This window comes from Trachurus trachurus (genome assembly GCF_905171665.1).
Source record: "Trachurus trachurus genome assembly, chromosome: 21".
Lineage (NCBI taxonomy): Eukaryota > Metazoa > Chordata > Actinopteri > Carangiformes > Carangidae > Trachurus > Trachurus trachurus.
In genome coordinates, this window is record NC_139899.1 from 31,197,192 (window position 1) to 31,203,580 (window position 6,389).

General features: G+C 46.3%; 1 protein-coding gene across 1 annotated transcript in view; it reads right to left on the reverse strand.

Annotated features, from left to right (window-relative positions):
• The window catches only part of LOC311004857 (uncharacterized protein), a 340,983-nt gene that overhangs the window by 46,361 nt on the left and 288,233 nt on the right, over positions 1–6,389 (reverse strand). The window lies entirely within an intron of this gene.

A 6,389-nucleotide genomic window follows, 5' to 3' on the forward strand; every position in this document is an offset into this window, starting at 1 on the left:
CCCCCCCCCCCCCCCCCCCCCCCCCCCCCCCCCCCCCCCCCCCCCCCCCCCCCCCCCCCCCCCCCCCCCCCCCCCCCCCCCCCCCCCCCCCCCCCCCCCCCCCCCCCCCCCCCCCCCCCCCCCCCCCCCCCCCCCCCCCCCCCCCCCCCCCCCCCCCCCCCACCGCTGTTCGGACCCTCGGACCCCCCCCCCTCCCGGACCATCGGACCCCGTCTCCCCCGTCTCCCCCCCACCCCCCCGGACCCTCGGACCGTCGGACCCCCCCCCCAGCTATCCATGGTGCTGAACCGGTGACGTTGTTTACACTGTGCGCCTGTCTGTGAAACGTGCGCTGCTGCAGGGACTGGGCAGATCTGTCCCACTTGCTTTCTCCCCCACTCCGTTATGATCTACCGTCCCACAGAGTAGAAGAAATACCGGTAGGCTACACTTTTTTCCCCCTTCCCCGCTCCGCTCAGCGCGGCTGAACCCGGCTTGTATGCGGCTTGAGCTCAGCCCACACGGGCGTGAGTCTGCTGCAGCCCCCGCTCCTGTTGACAGCAGATGTGGGAGAAAAAAATATATTTCTCTGCTCTGATGCTTTGGTTGAGCTTAGGCCATGAAGAAAGAAGTTTGTTAAGTTCAGTAAAAAGACCAGGTAGAGGCTAGACAGGCTAGAAGCATGCTGGAAAAAAACAACAACATTGTAGTTACTGCACTTTGCCGTAGCATTACCTGTGTATTTATTTAAGGAAACCTGGCACCAGAGCGCAGTATCTGCTTTTTAGGGGTCAAATATAAAATATGTGGTCATATATTTTATTGCATAAATATTACTTAATGAAAACCTGTCAAATCTGTGTATTTTCACTAATCTACCTACAACACATTTGGAAGGCTAATCAAAAAACTTTAAAGCCATTTTTCTCAGTTTCACTGTTCGCGTAGTTACTGCGGTCTGGCTTAGCAGGGCAGTATGGACTGTGGAAGCTTGAATGGCCAAAATACAGAAGTTATCATGACGTGAATCATATGTTGCGGTGTAAAAAAAAAAAAAAAAAAGGACCCGGCTTAACGGGCGGGGGCAGGGCCCCCACGGCATGCGGGGGTATACTTTACGGCCCAGCCTGTAGTGTAACTCTAATGACAGACCACTCTACTCACCACAGACAAAGTCTCAGCTGTTCTCCAGCGGCTGTCCAGACGAGCTCAGGCTGCGTTTAGTGGCTCAGACAGCAGGAGAGCAGCGGCTCCTCTCCACCTCCTCCACAGGTTGATTCAGGCGGTAAAGCTGCCTCCAGTCACCAGGAAGTGGAGCTGCACACAAAGAACCACTCTGTGTTCAACTACTGACCATCCACTAACTCTGCTTCTGCTCTTATTCCAGCGCTTCTACCCACAACATTCACACAACATGGAGGACACGGTTCTGTCGGTCCAGACTTTACAGTTACAGCTCTGACTCAGCTACAGTAACATTATAGTAACACAACAACAACACAACGACAAGTTGAAGGGCAGAGAATTCAGGTAACGACAGGTGTTAACGAGGAAAACATTCAGACTGTTCACCTTACCTTCACACGACGAAATAAACTGCCACACAACCGCGGGGACAAGAAGAAGTGGAAGAAGGAGAAGTGAAAGTAGCCTACACTTTAAACAGGAAGTGGGGGAGGGAGGGGAGGGGTGACATGTGTAGTGTAATCTGAGTTAGAGCACTGGAATAAGAGAGTAACGACACTTCCATTGACTCCCGTGGTAAGGGTTTTGCGCCCCGAGTGGCAGGATATGGGTATTGCAAAAACGCCCAGAAAACCCATTCACTCCAATGTATGTGTGTTGCCCACTTGCTTGTAAATTGATGAAAACAGCCGTGTTTTTGTTTTGGGTGTCTTGGTCATATCAAATTATACTTATAATTTGTTTATTATAAAATGTAGATTGAAACATTAATCTAGACAACAGTTTTTTTGTTTTTAGGGCCACGGGCCATCACACCGGGCACTGATCCCTACAGCTATGAAATAGCTGCAGGGACCAGTGCCCGGGCAAAGCCTACTACTGTTGTTTTTTGTGTGGATTTTTTCTTCCATAATATTATTTTTCATCTTCCGGACGATTTTCGATTCGCTACTAGTCCTGCAACAGACAAATTATATATCAAAACGTGCGGTTCGATCGAGGTCGGTGTGCTATTACTTTTCTCAACAGTTTACAAAAAAAAAATTTCGCGAAAAACTGCGCAAGATTTTTGCATTGAAGTCAATAGACCACTTCGGCGTCGACGTCACAGTGACGTACTGGTGGCAGAAAAATACCGGAAATAAGCAACAAATACACGTCCTGACCATAGGTCCTGACATACAGCTCAACTTTAAAAAGCAGCGCAGCTGCTTGGCTGCAGCACGACCCTAAGATGTGATGATGAGCCCACATTAGAGGGTGAATTTTATTTAATTTTCGTAATCGCGGTGCAGAACAGTGAGTTTGGAGCTGACGAAAGGAGAGAAAAAAGAGAGTCGTGCCGCGGCGAGACCGATGAAATGGTGATTAGAGAGGGAGCGATCAGTGGTGACCGCCACGCTGACGGACCCGGTGGAAATTGGGGTGATACAACGACTGCTGAGGAGGAACTATAAAGAACTCAGCTGTGATTTAAACTAGGACCTAAACCGAGTCGAGTAGAGCCGAGCTGTAACTGTGTAGTGGAGAAGCAGCAACACACGCGCGTCCCCTCAGATGCGGCTGCATCTCTAGGTCACTGGTGTGTGAGTGTGAGAAATAAAAGCTCTGACTTGCTTGGGCAGACGTTGTTTGGTGTCACCCGCTGATTTGCACATGTAGGCTACAATATCTAGACCCCGAATAGGCCTATAAGACGACCCGTCCTTTCAACTTTTTTCGACGGAAAAAATACTCTTATCAGTCAGTGTATAAACTATAGCCTATGTAGATATTGCGTGCATCGTTTAGGGATAAACATTTACCGTTTCATTCAGTGTGAACGTTAACACGTGTACACGTTCACCCTCTTATTCATTTATTTTGACATTCATTCATTCATTTTTACACACATCGGGTCATGAGCGGTGTCCCTAGCAACGGTCTGTGATATATAGCCTAACAACGGTCTGACTAATACAGAAATAACAGACATGGATCCGTTAAATAAACTGTAATATACAGTCATACAAGTAGGCAACAGTTTGCTGTCATACCGTAGTTGATGGACTTGTTGATGATCGCCCACGCAGCGTTTTGTGTCCCTAGGCAGTAGCCTACGTCGGTCCGTAACACACAACACACTCCGTTGCTAATCGTTAACTAGCCTACGCAGGTATGACAACCTGTTTTCTGTTGACAAAACATTAAAATAATCAGAGAAGGCCTCTGTATGATCCATCTTCCACTGATTTGATCGCTCTTGATGCCGGCTTTCCACTGTTGACACCAGATCAGCTGTCACGTTCTGCCACCAGTGAAGCCCCGCCCACAACATACGTCATCAATGTTTATAAACATAGAAATGGTCTATGGGACGGCGAAAAAAAAAGAGCGAAAAAGACCAATCATTGGAGTTTAACAAACGTCTACTGCTCAGGTATACTTTCACCTAGAGACTTCATTTAAACTTCAAACAGTAGACACAAGTCTTGTGTATTGTCGTATTACTCCACGTTTTGATAGGTCATATAGTTTTTGATCAATCCCTGATCAATTACCATGATCATTTTTGGAGAAATTATGAGATTATAATGGTTGTGTATTGCACGGAATGTTCGTGTCAGAGTGCGTGACATCATCGGTTAGAGTGGGAGAGAGTGAAAAAACATTCTGTATTTTTTCTGGATAAACTGTCAGCACGGCCACAATTTACACTCTACACACATGATTTTTTCAGAATTTGTAAGACAAACTTGTTATCTCTCATATCATGTGCTCAAAATATCAGAGAGACTTACAGAATTTACAGAATAAGCCTCTGAGTGCGGCCACGTCTGTCTCTGCTCCTCATTGACTCCAATACAAATATTTTCTGAGAGAAGCAGAACGGACCGATGTTTTAAAACTGCCAGCGTCTCCAAAATATTTACTGTAGAAACACCAAATCGTACCACATTTTTCTGGAAGTCCTTAGAGCAACGTTGATCTGTGTTTTGTTCTGATAGGAGCTACCGTTTTGTCACGCTAAGCCTTTTGCGAGACCAGTGCAGAGGCAGAAAATCGCTCTTTTTCTCCACGTTTCTGTCTGTCTCAGCCTGGGGGGCCCCTATCGCCGTGGTAACCACCTCGAGTTGCCGTGGTAATGTCTGATTCTCAGGCCAGAGCTCGTTAACTTCATAAACAATCCACCTGACGCTCGTTTAAATGTTTATAAACACAGACACAGCTAAATCAGACTGACACAGGATGCAGCTCATAACATGTGTCAAGTCAGTCACACACACACACACACACACACACACACACACACACACACACACACACACACACACACACACACACACACACACACACACACACACACACACACACACACAGTTAACCTAATGTGGTTACAGCTCCTCCATATCAGTGCTTATAGAAAGATGATCATGTGGCTGACAGTGGACTCAGATTCGGTCTGTTGTTAGCACCAGCTTTTTTCAGCTGCGTCTCTTGGCCAAAGTGAAGCCTTTTTTAAGTCGGCAGGACCTCGAGACGGCAATCCACGCTTTTATCAGTTCAAGACTTGACTATTGTAATGCATTGTATGTTGGCCTCAGCCAGTCTTTAATCTCGCGTCTTCAACTCGTCCAGAACGCTGCCGCACGATTTTTAACAGGCACATCCAGGCGGGAACATATTACCCCTGTGCTGTCGTCTCTCCACTGGCTTCCTGTTTGTTTTAGAATTGATTTTAAACTTTTATTGTTTGTTTTTTATGCCATCAACGGCCTGGCTAAAGAGATTTAGCCAGGCCTAGTTAAAAGAGATTTTAACTATCCGCGATCATGGCAGGGCCCTCCGTTCTTCCGGCCAGCTTCTGCTAGAGGTCCCAAGCTCTAGATACAAACAGTGGGGCGACCGTTCGTTTGCTGTTGCAGCTCCCAGGCTGTGGAACAGACTGCCACCCGACATTCGCACCATTACTGACCTCAGCCTTTTTAAATCGAAGCTAAAGACGCACTTTTTTAGATTAGCTTTTAACTCTGACTAGGGAAGTCCTGCTCCTTAAGTGTACTTATTTTTACCTGTTTTTATTCTACTGTATGCACTTTGAGAGGGCTTTTAACACCCTGCAGCACTAGTAGCACTTTCTTGTGTCTTCTTGCAGCACTGTGGCACTTTCCTGGATTTCTATGTATTGTTCTTTATGTATTATTTTTATGTATTATTTTATTGCCTTGATGTAAAGCACTTTGGGTACCGTCTGGCTACTGTAAAGTGCTATACAAATAAATTTTGATTGATTGATTGATTGATTGATTGATGTGTCTGTCTGATCAGCTCTGTCTTGACCTTAAGATCGTGGGTTTGATTCCCATGTTGACAGAGATGGCAAAACCGGCAGTAGCCCCGTGGGCCTTTCAAAATTTCCCCAGAGGAAATTTTCTAGTTTTTGTTGTTGTTTTTTACTCGCCTATGTGTTAATGTTTATCTGTAAAGGATCCTCAATGATGCTATTAACATGGGTGATCTATAAATGTCCTTAAATTATTGAAAATACCACACTTGCTCATTCACCAACAATGCAGAGATGTCAGTTTATGGGCGCTTTTGCAAAACCCATATTCCTCCACCAGGAGGCGCTTCCATTGAACCAATGCTGTCGTTACTCTCTCTGCTCTAATCTGAGTAGATAGATTGGTGTTTTTACTGCTGTTTATTTGTACTACTGAACCATAAAGAGTTAAAATACCAATGATAATATCGATCTTCAGTCCGCCGCTTGTCAGAAGAACATGTGTGTTTCCCCTGTGTGTGTTAAAAATGTTAATGTAACACATTATTTATTTAAAGGGATATTCCGGCGTAAATTTAACCCATGGTCTAACACACCTCTTTAATAATAATAGTAATAAATAAATAAATAAAACACCTCTGCTGTCAGAGAGAGAGAGAGAGAGCGTGGTGGACAACTGTGGACTGACTGAATGTGAAAGTAATCCAAAACTATAATCTGTCATCATCACAACTCAAGTTCCTTTCACACATTAACAGCTGTGCACTTTGCCTTGGCATGGTCTGCTGGTCTCCTAAAGGGGGCGGAGTCACGGCCTGCTGGTCTCCTAAAGGGGGCGGAGTCACGGTCTGCTGCTGGTCTCCTAAAGGGGGCGGAGTCACGGTCTTCTGGTCTCCTAAAGGGGGCGGAGTTACGGCCTGCTGGTCTCCTAAAGGGGGCGGAGTCACGGTCTGCTGGTCTC